The 13,495-nt window shown below is 32.0% G+C and overlaps 1 non-coding gene across 1 annotated transcript; it reads left to right on the top strand.

The window, feature by feature from the left end:
- Positions 1–8,317: 8,317 nt before the first annotated feature.
- LOC148763753 (small nucleolar RNA R71) lies at positions 8,318–8,423 on the top strand. The gene has a single exon (XR_016025583.1). It is a non-coding gene; the product is annotated as a small nucleolar RNA R71 (small nucleolar RNA).
- The last annotated feature ends 5,072 nt before the right edge of the window (positions 8,424–13,495 follow it).

Here is a 13,495-nt window from a genome sequence, read left to right as displayed (position 1 = left end):
AAATATTAGACATAAATGAATGGGAATATTTTATAATCATCAAAAGCTAATGGAGCCAACAATGAATAGGAATATTTTGTTATCATAAAAAACACGTAGAGTCAACATTCTCTCTGTTATTTTTGATGATGATAAAACACTCATAGATTAAAAGTGCAATGTTTATGTTTAGTATGAATGCTTTAAATCTTTATGCATAATAAGGATTGCTTCCCCTTAGTTTATGCATCTAGTTTTCTTTTATGATAAAATATTTATAATATCTACAATAGCTAAACCAGATATACAATATCCACAGTAGCTAGGCAAGATATATTGAATATCCATAATAACTAGCACATAATATTCAACAAAACCATAACTAAGCATCACACACATAAATTATAAATAAAGACCAATCAAACTCTATTTAACTTAGTCTTCCTTCTCCCCTTTTTTCTCATCATTAAAAAATATATTCAAAACTCTCTCTTAATAAATGCATCTAGATTTTCCTTTAATCTTTAAATTAGACTTTAATGAATGAGAATCATAAGCACTCATACAACGAAGTCATACAAGCTTATGTATATAGTTAAATAACTTCAAGAGTCAAGCTTGTAACTATGTATGAACAAATGTATGAGAGTTACATCATTTCAAGAATATATCAAGGATCACTCAAATAATATTCATGCAAATTTGATCATTTTGTCATAATCAAAACTATAATAATTTTAAAGCTAACAAAATCATGAACCCAGAATAAATGAGTATTTAAGTAGATATTTAACATGTTTATTTAATACTCAAGTATTCATGGAACTAGATGAGTATGAGCATTTAAATAGATGTTCAACATATGCATCAAATACTCATATTTTCTTTAGTAAGCATTCCAAGAAATATTCTCCAAATCATATATGAAGTTAGTAGTTCAAGAAGAATTTTATTATCAAGAAGATATCATTATCAATAAAGCTTTACCAAAATATTTTACACTTGTTGCAATCATGTAAAAGAATATTATGATCAAGTAAGTACAAGCATGATTACAAGAGATAAAATGGCTATCTTTATTAGTCATGAATCTAATTTGTTTTACAAAATGCAAGTATGAATCTAATAATTTTTAAAAAAAATTATATAGACATATACTAATAAAAAATATGCAAGTACTAAAATTCAAGGTACATGTTATTTCTTAATAATTCATGATTCATGACTGCTATCAATTGTTATGGAATATTGAAAATATAGCAATCAACTCATGCATATGTTAAAAGTGAACATTCAATCATCAATGAATACCAATTATCAAGATCCATGAAAGAGATACTCAATCAAAGCATATTAGGCATTCACTGCTCATTTAAGCTATAAGTCATATTTTATTTGACATTCCAAGTTATTTATAGTAACCTATAAGCTAAAGTGGATGCACATAAAATTTTTGGATCATGTGAACATTTAAGGCTCAATGAAGACATAGTCAACACAAACTATATGAAATTAAGCATTATAAGCAGTTCAATCACTTAAGTCAAGTCATAGACTTCAATCATTAAGGTCAAGCAAGATTAAAAGTCATGTAACCAAAATAATAGATGAACAAAAAAATTTTTTTCGTTAAGTTTAATGATTTCATCTGAATAATTTTATGAGCCTAAGCAATAATTCAATCTTAAAACAATCAATTAAGTACAAACATGTGTTGGAATAAGCTTTGCAGCTAATTAAGATTGGTCAAGGCTTGGTTCCAATCATGCAAGAATCTCATTCACGTTGAATGATTAAACGTTTTGCTTCATGAATAAGACATCAATTATAATGGGTTATAAGTCTAATTGGATGAAGTCCATGAGCTTAATATGCCTTGCAAGGGAATTACAATGGGTTACAACTTACAATTATGAGATCCTTATATATCAAAGCATAATCTCTAAATGTTCCTGGTTGATGTATCATTGAGACTAGACATCAATGATGCCTAGAGACTCGTACATTCTATCTTCTTTACTTGGGAAGTAAGTAGCCAATCTCAAAGGTTAAAGTATAGAGATACTTGAAATTAGAATGTAGGTGCTTCCCATGGGAGAGTAAGGTTACTAAACACGACTTGACATGAGAAATGCATTTGGTATCATACTTTAGTGTCTATGCAATATTTCTCTTGTGTTAGTTGTGTAAGTACTCCTTAGATTTAAGAAACCAAGTTGTTTTGTATGTAAAGTGCTACATATTTGATTATATTCCTACGGGTCTTACCAAGGAAGCTAAAACAAGATATAGTTGGTTGCAGCATGAAGCATGTGAAGGCAAATGAGTGCTCAAGATAGGAGTCATCACCCCAAGTGATTAAGGAGACATATCCTAACAATTCTTGGTTGATATTAGCTTATTGAAGTCTTTGGCCCAGGCGACTTGGAGATTATGAAAAAGGTTTCATAAATCTCTATGCAACTAATGATCTAACTTTAGGAATGATATGGAGATCTATGAGAGTAGACACTACACCATGCTTTTATCATCTCCAGGATTTATGATGAGAGAATGAATTACATTGATAGATTGATCACTAAAAGGTTAAGTCAAACCATCTTGACTTTTTTAACATTTGGGGTCTATGATGCATTGCTAGATACCAATCTTAGTTTATGAAATTAAATTAATTAATTAAGATTACAATTTAATTTCATTGCCAACATGTTAGAAGTCTAATGGTTCATACACAAAAGATAATGATTGAGATTAAATTGGGATAGGTGATTAAGTTGGACTTAAAAAAAATGGAAGTATGAACTTTAATTGAATTTAATTAAATGATTTAATTAAGTACAAGGACCAATTAACAACTTAATTGAATGGTTCAATTAAATGTAAGAACTAAGTAGCAAATTACATGAAAAATAATGTAAATCTATTTAGGGCTAAAGTTGGATCAAAGTATAAATACCTTGCTACTTGTGTGCCGCCTCTAGGTGTGTGTAAGAGAAAAAAAACAATTTTCATCTTTAACATTTTGGCAAAGGTGATTTTAAGAGAGAAATGTTGTGAACACTCTCTTGCTAGCACATTGAACGGCTTAGCAATCCCACCCTACTGTAGGGATTCTTAAAATCATTGTGTGGACAATCATTAGAGGCTATGCATTTGGACAGATTTAGTTTGTGACAACCAAACTCGATGAGAAGACTTTTAGGTTGACCGGTGTTATTAGGACAAGAAATCTAGCTTTTCTTTATCCCTAAGGTAGTGATCAGATCATGCCTTCAATATATTATATTGTAAATCATCCAAAATTCAATTAAAGTGACCTGGGGAGGAAAGTCAGTTCCTAGTTTCAATTTCGCTGCATTTTTATATTTATGTTTATTTTATTTTTGTTTCACCTGTTGATATGGCATGATTAAACCCTTCTCCCAACAACATGAAGCATATTTGAATAATTGTTCCTAGATTGAGCATTTGAACATTTCAATTCTCAAGAAATGATTTTTCAATGTAATCACATGAGAAGTGATAAAAGTAATAAATTCTACACGTGTGAGCAATTTCTCATTTTTCAATTTTATCATTATAAACATATGAAAATTATAAGATCAATATGAGTGCCATGTTTGGAAGTAAATAAATTTGAGCATTGATTAGCTCAAGAAAGACATAGTTAATATGAGTGCTATGTCATTTTTAAATATAAATCTAAATAATTTTTGACTTGCGGTAAGAAAATTTAATATTTTAATTCATGTACCTAAGCTAAGTAGTATCGACTCTTATGAAAGGTGGGTTGATTCCTGCACTGTAAAAATAAGAAAAAGTGTAAAAAAATATATTTTGCTAAGGTGCAAGGATTCCAAAAATAATTTGTGAGTAAAATCAAATTCAAATGGTTTTAAAATATCATTTTGGACATGTCTAGCCAAAGACTTTTCTATAAAAACATGTGAAAATCAAAGTTTGCTATATTATTTCTCAAATAATCAACTTTGTACATTCTTAGAGTTGGATGGCTATGCTTATGAAGTCCACTGGTTTGTAGGGATGCCCAACTTTAACCAATACATCTTCAATAATCCCAATAGGGTACTTGATTGTTCTATCTACTAATTGTAAAGAAACTGTGATAGGTTGTATCTCGTTAAGTCCAAGTTTCTTAGCAATTAACAAAGGCATAATTGAAACACTTGCACCCAAGTCACATAAAGCTTTAGTGAATTTAAATCTACCAATAGTACAAGGGATAGAAAAACTCCCTGGATCCTTAAGTTTTGGTGGAAGCTTGTTTTGAATTATTGCGCTACACTCGTTAATAAGTGCCACTATTTCAAAATCTTCTAGTTTCCTCTTCTTCATTAAGATGTCTTTCAAGAATTTAACATAACTTGGCATGTTTTCCAAAGCTTCAGCAAAAAAGATATTTATATGGAGCTTCTTGAAGACATTGAGAAATTTCTCAAACTGTTTATCAAGCTTTTACTTTTTCAACCTTTGTGGGAATGGTGGTGGAAGATAATTTGCTTGAGAATTCACTTGATTTTTAGCTTGCCCATTATCTGTCTTTTCTACTTCAACTTCTTTCTCAAGAATTACCTTGTCATCATCTACATGCTCATTTGAAGATTCATTTGATGTTTCACTCACCCCTTCAACTTTTTTTCCACTCCTAAAGGTCATTGCATTACAATGTTCCTTACCTTTGGGATTGACTTGTGTATCACTTTGTCAAATCCTGTTCTATAAAATAATTACGACGTCATTTACATGCTCAATAGAATGTTTGCATGTTTAGGAAGTTCGAGGAATTGTTAAAAGACGATATTGCCCCTAATGGTACCATTAAGTCGATTAAGCCTCGAACTAGTTCAAATAGGAATTTTGAGGTGAAATTAAGAGTTTCACAGTTCAGGGATGACTCAAAATGGTAATTCGGAGTTGAGGATCAATTCAGAGTCAAACCAAAATTTTCACTATCTAGGGACAAAATAGTCATTTGCCACTTGGGGACAAAATGGAAATTTTTAGAAAAGATTTTTTTTTTGGCCCCATTTAACTTATTGGAGTATGATTTGAGTATTGGAGTATAATTTGAGGGTTTGGCAGTGAAAAAGTTTAATTTCAATGATTTCTGGAATGTAGGGGCAAAATCTTAATTTTTCCACCCGCGAACAAAATTTGAGATTTTGAGAGAATTTAGATCACATTTGACAAAATGGAGAATGGTATGAGTATAAGGGATGAAAAATATGTCAATGGGCAATTTTTCAGTTTTTGGGGTAAAAATGTAATTTTTGACTTTATGGAGGTAAAAGTGTAAATTTCAAAAATTACTCCACCAAGACTTTGGATAAGTCTGAGAATTTTATCTAAGCTATGGATATGTGGGAAAAGTGTATGGTGAAAATTTGGAAACAAATGGATGGCTAGAATTTAAGAAATTAATAAAACAAAAAAAAAAGAATAAAATAATATTATATTATTTTAGCCTTTAAAAAGGTCAAAATTTCCAGAATTCTCATCTTCTTCAAGCTGTCCAAACCAGGAGAAAAAAGGGGGAAAAGAAATAAGAACCCTAGCTGAAAATTTTGGGGAAAATCAAGAGAAATCAAGAAATCAAGCATTAAAAAGGTAAATTTCATTGATTTTCCTTGTGATTTTCACTATCCATGCATTTTTTTCTCATTTCCATGCAAAATTAGAAAGTGGGTATGGACACCCATGCTGGCCAAACCTCCATGGATGAGTTTTGAGCTTGAGTTTTGGTTGATTTTAATTGAATTAAGTGATTTTAGTTAGGTTATATTGAAATATAGCAAAAATAAGCTAGAGAAATAATTTTCTCCCATTGAAACCCATTATGCCGAATTTTCTAGGGGAATATTGGCTATTGATCTTGATGTTTATTTGAGAAATTATGATGAATAATGATGAATTATGAGCCTAGAAAAATAATGGGAATTTTCGGAGCAAAAATACGAATTTTTACCCACTAGGGGTATTTTCGTAATTTGCTATCAGGACTGATAATTTGCACCACACTGAGGGACATTAAGTCAATTTGGGTGCAATTGAGGTATAGAAACTGAAAAAAATTAATTTGGAGTTTAAACAGACGCGTATATCGATTTATCAGATAAAAGATCGAAATAGGCTAACATCTCGTTTAGGCAAAATTTAGACATTTTGCACTTCATATCATGCATTAGTAGTATAAATTAGTTTATTTTGGTTTAGTACCAAAGTAGTAAACCTCTTAATTGTGCAATTTGTCAAGGTGGCGAATCCTCTGGCAAGGGCAAAGAAATCGCACCCGAGAAGTAATAGTTGGAGTACCCGAATTTAGTTTTCGAAAACTGTGAGTAAACTATTATCATCTTAATTATCTAGCGTAGTTTTATACAATTGTGTGATTTTATGAAAAATTGGTTTAAATGGTAAATTGCTATGTTTTAAGAGAAATTGTGATTTTATAAAATGATTTTATAAATTTTCTAGAAAATCGAATACTGGTTTTGAAAATAGACTAATTAGAGACTGCCTGCTTGTATTGTAAATTTATGGTTTTAAATTGAATGGCTTGTGACAATAAATGAGCATGAATGGCTAAACTGATTTTGGTGTTAAAATTATTTGTTCTGTGTATTTAGCCTTGAGAGGTTAGGTTGCGATAAATTACCATGTCATGCAGAAAAAGATTTTATAAATCAGGTGGTAGATAAAAGATTAGCTACTGCAGTGGTGGGGGGTTCCGTGGGCCAGCCTATTAGAGGGGCATGGTAAACTCCTTTATATTCTCACCTCAATCTTAGAGACGCGTAGGGTATCTCCTGAGGTAGGCTTTTTCAGTGCACTTCACGTGGACCACCGCGTGAGAGTGAGACTCAGCCAACGCCAAGGAACGGCTATATTTCAAAATAAAAATATGATTTTCGCGAAATATGAATTTTTAATAGTCTTGGCGGACTCGGTTGGATACCCTTGGTCCAAGTGTCCCCGAGTACAGGATTTGGCATGAGCCAAGTTTTGAGTAATTCACGAACCATATTGATTATTTGGTTGAAATGAATATTCGTGATGTGAAAAATTTACTGAAGTTAATTATTTTTAATTGTCTCTATTTACTCGCCTTTAGATAGTTTAGATGGTGTCTGTTTACTCACTGAGATTTTATAATCTCACCACCCTCAATTTTCCACATTTCAGGTTCGGGATAGCCGGTAGATAGCCGATTGCATCAAGGACTTCAGTTAGCCTTGCATTGTCAAAATTATAGGTCCATAAACACGCATCTTATTGGTTAGTTGGGGTCTCACGTGTCATTGTAAAAGTAATTTTATACTTTAGTTATTTGATTTAAAATATGTATGAACATATTTAGCTTTTACACCATGTTTTTGGCGAGTTTCGGTATTATCGAAGAAAAATGACGAAAATGCCCCTGTGAGCCAGAAAATTATATTTTATTATTTTGATTTGAAAACGACTTATGATTTCTTGAAATGCAAGATTTAATAACTGTCGCCCACCGGGGAGATACGAAAGCTGATGCTAAGCCTTGCGGGGTTCCGATTGGCATTCGGGGTAATGAGTGCCTATCGGGACGTCGCGGCTGTTGTCACGGGCCCGATGGGTGTTCCGGGTCGTGACACACTTGGTAAGGCACCTTGGGGTCTACTGTTGATGGAGTTTGCAAGCTATCCCACTTGGGTCTAAAGATTTCTCAAGGAGGCTCCTTGACTTTGAATTATAGCATCGTCTTGGATATATATTGCAATAGAAGTTCTTCCAATTGGGACTTCTTTTCAGGAATTTGTGGTCTAGCTTGTTGTTGAAAACCAGGAGGCATTATAGGTTTTGGATTGGAAGGTCCTGCATTGCTATTCCAAGAAAAGTTGGGGTGGTTTCTCTAGTCAGGATTATAAGTATTGGAATATGGGTTTTGATGCTGCTTGTTGAAGTTCCTCACAAATTGAACTAATGCAGAATTGTATGGACATTGTTCACTTGAATGACTAACTCCACACATCTCACATAATACAAATGAATTTTGAATTGCATGAACTCCTACTGTGTCAAACTTCTTAGATAGCGTAACCACTTCTGCAGCTACTTGAGCAGTTAAGGTGCTAAGTGCATCAATTTCATAGGCTCTAACAGCTTTTCTCAGACTAGACCTTTTTGAAGGCCATCGATAATTATTTGAGGCCATCTCTTCCAACAAATTATAAGCATCTGTAGCATTCTTACTCATTAATGCCCTACCGGCAGTAGCATCAATTGTGATTTTTATTGACCCAACCAGCCATTGTAGAATGTCTGAACTTGCAACCATTCAGAAATCCCATGATGTGGACATCTTCTCAGTAGGTCTTTAAACCTTTCCAAGCTTCATATAAAGGCTCACCATCAAATTGTGTGAATGAGGTGATATCGTTCCTCATCTTTGCAGTCTTGGCAGATGAAAAAAAATTTGCTCGAAACTTTTGAGCCAAGTTTTCCTATGTAGTGATAGACCCATTGGGTAGTGAATTAAGCCAGCTCTTTGCTTTATCTCTAAGAGAAAATGGAAACAATCTCAATCTAATAGCATAATCAATTATTCCATTGTATTTAAAGGTATCGCAAATCTCCAGGAAATTTACCAAATGAGAATTAGGGTCATCGTTGGGTAACCCACCAAATTGGCCTAGAGATTGAATCATCTAAATGTAAGTGGGTTTAATTTCAAAATTATTTGCATTGATGGAAGGTCTTCTAATGCTTTAGTACAGACCTTGCAAAAGAGGAACAACATAATCTCGTAGTGCTCTATTTGCTTCGGGAACTAGATTAATGGCATTATTGCCATTGTTATTATTATCCTTAGCCATTGTCTGATTTAGAGCTACAACTTGCAAATTCTCTTTTCGACGTTTTCTGGAAGTTCTTTCTATCTTAGGATCAAAAGGAACAAGATGCAAGTTGTTTCTTCATTGCATACAATGACCAAAGATATCTGCCAGCAAACAAAATCTAATATTAGAATAAGAAAAATAAAATTTAAAGTAAGACTAAATTGCTTGGTATTAGTATTAGTAAAAAATTCTAGAAACAATTCCTCGACAACTATGCCAAAAACTTGTCAGTTAAAATTCTACTGTGCAAGTATACGCATCGAATAAATAGTATATAAGCAAGCAGAGTATCGATCCCAGTGGAAATTGATATAAATTTTACTAAGTACTAAAATTAGAACTATTTAATCTTATCCAAACAATCAATATCAAATAACTAAATTAATTAACTAAAAATACTTGACCAAAATTTAAACTAAGAAAAATCAAAATAATAATAACTTGAGTAAATATCAAATCAGACAAGCCTAGGATTACAATATCCCTCACGCTTCATCTAAATCTTACCTTTTTTCCTTAACTTATTTCAATGGGTTGAATTGTTAACCTAGAGGCCTAATTTATTTATAAGGGTCTCCTGACTTATCTTCTAAAAAAATATATTTTAACCAAAACACTATATCCCTATGCGAATTAAAATTAAAACAGATTCATTAAGTTCAGGCTCTAATTTGGTTACATATGGCCTATAGGTATATCCCTATCCTATACGTAAATTAATTAATAAGATCATATGCTATCCCAATTTTAGTCTACACTAAACTCCCTTTCCCAAGTTTGTTTAGGTTCCTAAATCAATTTAATTGGTGGCCAAGCAATTAAAAGCATTAAGAACAAATTCGAATAAATACTTCAAATCCCATTAAAGATAAGTAAGAAAGTGATTAAAAATTTAGATTACATGTTAGTTCAATTGCAATCTTAGAAAAAGAAAATTAGCTACTCATGATTGCAAAGACAAATAACATTATAATAATTTCAACCATTGAGAGTAATAAGAAAAATAAAAGCCAAGGAAGAAAACAAAATAAATATTTGCCGCCTTGCCCTCCAAGTTTTAGCCTCAACTTCTAGTGTCAAACTCTGTTCTATAAAATAATTACGACATCATTACATGCTCAATAGAATGTTTGCATATTTAGGAAGTTCGAGAAATTGTTAAAAGACGATATTGCCCCTAATGGTACTATTAAGTTGATTAAGCCTCGAACTAGTTCAAATAGGAATTTTAAGGTGAAATTAAGACTTTCACAGTTCATGGATGACTCAAAATGGTAATTCGAAGTTCGAGGATCAATTTGGAGTCAAATCAGAATTTTCACTATCCAGGGGTAAAATGGTCATTTGCCACTTGGAGACAAAATGGGAATTTTTAGAAAAGATTTTTTGGTCCATTTGACTTATTGGAGTATGATTTGAAGTTTAGAAGTGAAAAATTTTAAATTTCGATATAATTTGGAGTATAAGGGTGAAATGGTAATTTTACCACCCTAGGGGCAAATCGGTAAATTTTCACCTCGACATTTGTCCAGACCAAGGGATTTTATTCATCATGGAAATGGATAAACATGAGAAATGTGTGGTGGAGAATTAAAAAATTAAAAGTCTAATATTTAAAATTTGAACCAATAAGGAAATGCCATGTGTCATGTTTTTATTATTTTATTATTTCTTTATAAAAAGGCAAAAAATCAGCCCATTTCTCCCATAGTGATCAGCCAAACCAGAAGAGAAGAGAAACCAAGGAAGAACAAACCCTAGGTGGGAAAAATCAAAGAGAAAGTGTTGGAATTCAAGGATTTGATCAAGCAAAGGTAAAATTTCTTTGATTTTTCTAGTGATTTACCTTACCCATGCATTTTCCCTTAATTTCCATGGTTAAATTACATGTTTTCATGATGAATTCATGGCTGGTCAAAATGGGTATGGAGAGAGAATGATCTTGGATTGGTTTGATTTTTAGGTATGTTAGTTTTTTTAGGTGATTAATGATGTGTAGCATGAAAACAAGTGAAGAAAACCACCAAAGGTTTGGAACCCATCAATAGCCGAATTCTCTAAGTGAATAAAGAGGAAGAATGAGATGTTATTCTAGGTGATTTGATTAAGAAATAATAGTTTTTGGTATAGGAATTAATGAATTATGGAGAGAAAATTAAGTAGGAAAAATCACAGAGTCAGTGTACCATTATTGGCCGAATTTCTAGGGGAATATTAGCTGATGATCTTGATGTTTATTTGAGGAATTATGATGAATAATGATGAATTATGAGCCTAGAAAAAAAATGAGAATTTTCGGAGCAAAAATAAGAATTTTTACCCACTAGGGGTATTTTCGTAATTTACTTTCAGGACTGATAAATTGAATCTCATTCATAGTCACTAAGGTAATTTAAGTATAATTGGAGTGTAGAAAGTGAGAAGAATTGATTTGGAGTTAAATTGGAGATAATAGGCCAAATTAGGTCAGCACCGCATTTAAGCTGTAGGGATAAGTTGCATGTCATATCATGCATATATACCGAGCCTAAATTGACTTTATAATGGTCAAGCATTAATGTGGTGAATTATGTATTGTACATTGTGGATAGGTGGTGAGCAAACTATGTGTCTTTGAAATAATTTAACCAATAAATTAACTATTTTATAATTAATTATATGATTATGATTGTCATCAAGTCCACGTGACGACACGTAATTGGATGATAATTTTTTCCCTTCTGCAGTAATTTTATCATTCATATTATAGAAAATGTTACTTACTTCCCTTATACCTAATGTCCCATAAACTCAAGCTATAACTTATTAAATTCTTTGAATAAGAATAATGTTAAAATTTTTAACTTTAATTAACTATATGTGAGGAGTAGTAAATTTAGAAGAAAAAAATAATGAATAACGAACCAAACAAGCTAACCAACTAGTAGATATATAATTATCATATAATTGAAGAATATATAACTTAAAATTTTAAAAAAAATTCAAACAAGATGAAACTTGAATATGAAATATATTAGTTCGATATATTACACTTAAGGCAACATTTTTATTAACCAAATCCGTTACGTATGAATTTAATTATATATAATTTCTCATTTAGTATTCATGATGGACATTAAATATTGTGTCTGCAAACATTCTAGTGGCACCCACAGATTAAGTTTCAAATTTTGAATGTGAGGGAGGGAAAATTTATGAAAACCAAAATATTTTACCCTAATGCTCTCTATATAAACTACCTACTCCTCACTTTGGCATACACAAGCTCTTAGATAGGCTGATTTGAAATGGGAAAGTTAGCTCCCAGAGGCCAGTAGAAATGGGTGGTTGGGAACGATCTTGTGCATCTTTCCTCTTCATCATATTTTTGATGTTAAGTGGAAATCTGAGTTTCTTTCCCTTACCATCCATTTTTATTGTTTCTGGGGATTTCTCCCTTTTCCTTACATGCTTTTTAAGATTTTGTGATCTATTCCTTGATATTTTGTGTTAATTATTTATATTTTGAGGTTGGGTGACATACTAATTTCTTGTATGTTTCATCTTTTCTAGTTTCAATTAAAGATTGGTGGATACTAGTTATTGAAAAAAATATTACTAGATCTATGGTGGGTTGGGGTTCAAATGGGTGGAATTGGCAGTGGGGAGGGTGGTTTGGCAATGGAGGGGCTAGGTTAGTAGTGGGTGGCGTCTAACCAACTCTTAATTAACTGCAAAGGGCGCAAGGTGGTGGGTCGGGAGGCTTAGGGCAATTGGGGAGAGAAAACAAAAAGAAAAAAGGGAAAATAAGAGGAGGAGGCTACGTCATTTAAATAATATAACCTATCGATGCAATTCACGATGAAATTGTCGACAAAATTTTCGTCAGTAGTCCCTTAACATTTTATTTAACCATCCTCAATGGATAATTCATGAATATTTACCAACATTTTATCGGTAAACCACTGATGTTCAATGTACCCATCAATAACGGAATATTTGTCAATATTTTTGATGGAATATTCTTGACGCTTGTATTCCTTTAACATTTTATTTAGCTATCCCTGACGAAATATTCGTTGATATCTCCTTAATGTTTAATATAACTATCTCTAACTGAACATATTTCATTAGTAATTTCCTGACGATTCTAATCCTTTGGTGTTAAATCGAGCCATCTTGAACAAAATATTTGTTGGTATTTACAGATTCAATTCTGTCGATATTTTCCTGACGTTTGAATTTTTGCAATGTTTTATGTAGCCATTAACAATAGATTATTCTTCAGAATGTCCATTGGCAACTTTGATGTTGTTACGAATATTGACGAATTACTTCCATCAGTATTCTTCATGACTTTTGTTTATATTGAACACCAAATAATTCCCAATTGAATACTTATGGAACTTTATTCGTCGATAAATTCTGTCGATGTTTTGTTGAAATACAGCATGGATGATATCCATCATTATTTTGTCACCTCTCCATCGATATTTGCCAATAGAATTTCACCAATGAATTCCTTTCTATCGATAAAGGTCTGTTTTCTTGTAATGTTTGAGCATTTCTATCTTACACATAAGGCATCATTTTTATTAATCAAATCCATTAAATATGAATTTAATTATATATAATTTCTCATT

The sequence above is a fragment of the Theobroma cacao genome, chromosome 3 (genome assembly GCF_053813885.1).
Source record: "Theobroma cacao isolate CCN51 chromosome 3, ASM5381388v1, whole genome shotgun sequence".
NCBI lineage: Eukaryota > Viridiplantae > Streptophyta > Magnoliopsida > Malvales > Malvaceae > Theobroma > Theobroma cacao.
The sequence above is the reverse complement of the archived record's forward strand: the minus strand, read 5'-3'. Positions and strand labels throughout refer to the sequence as shown.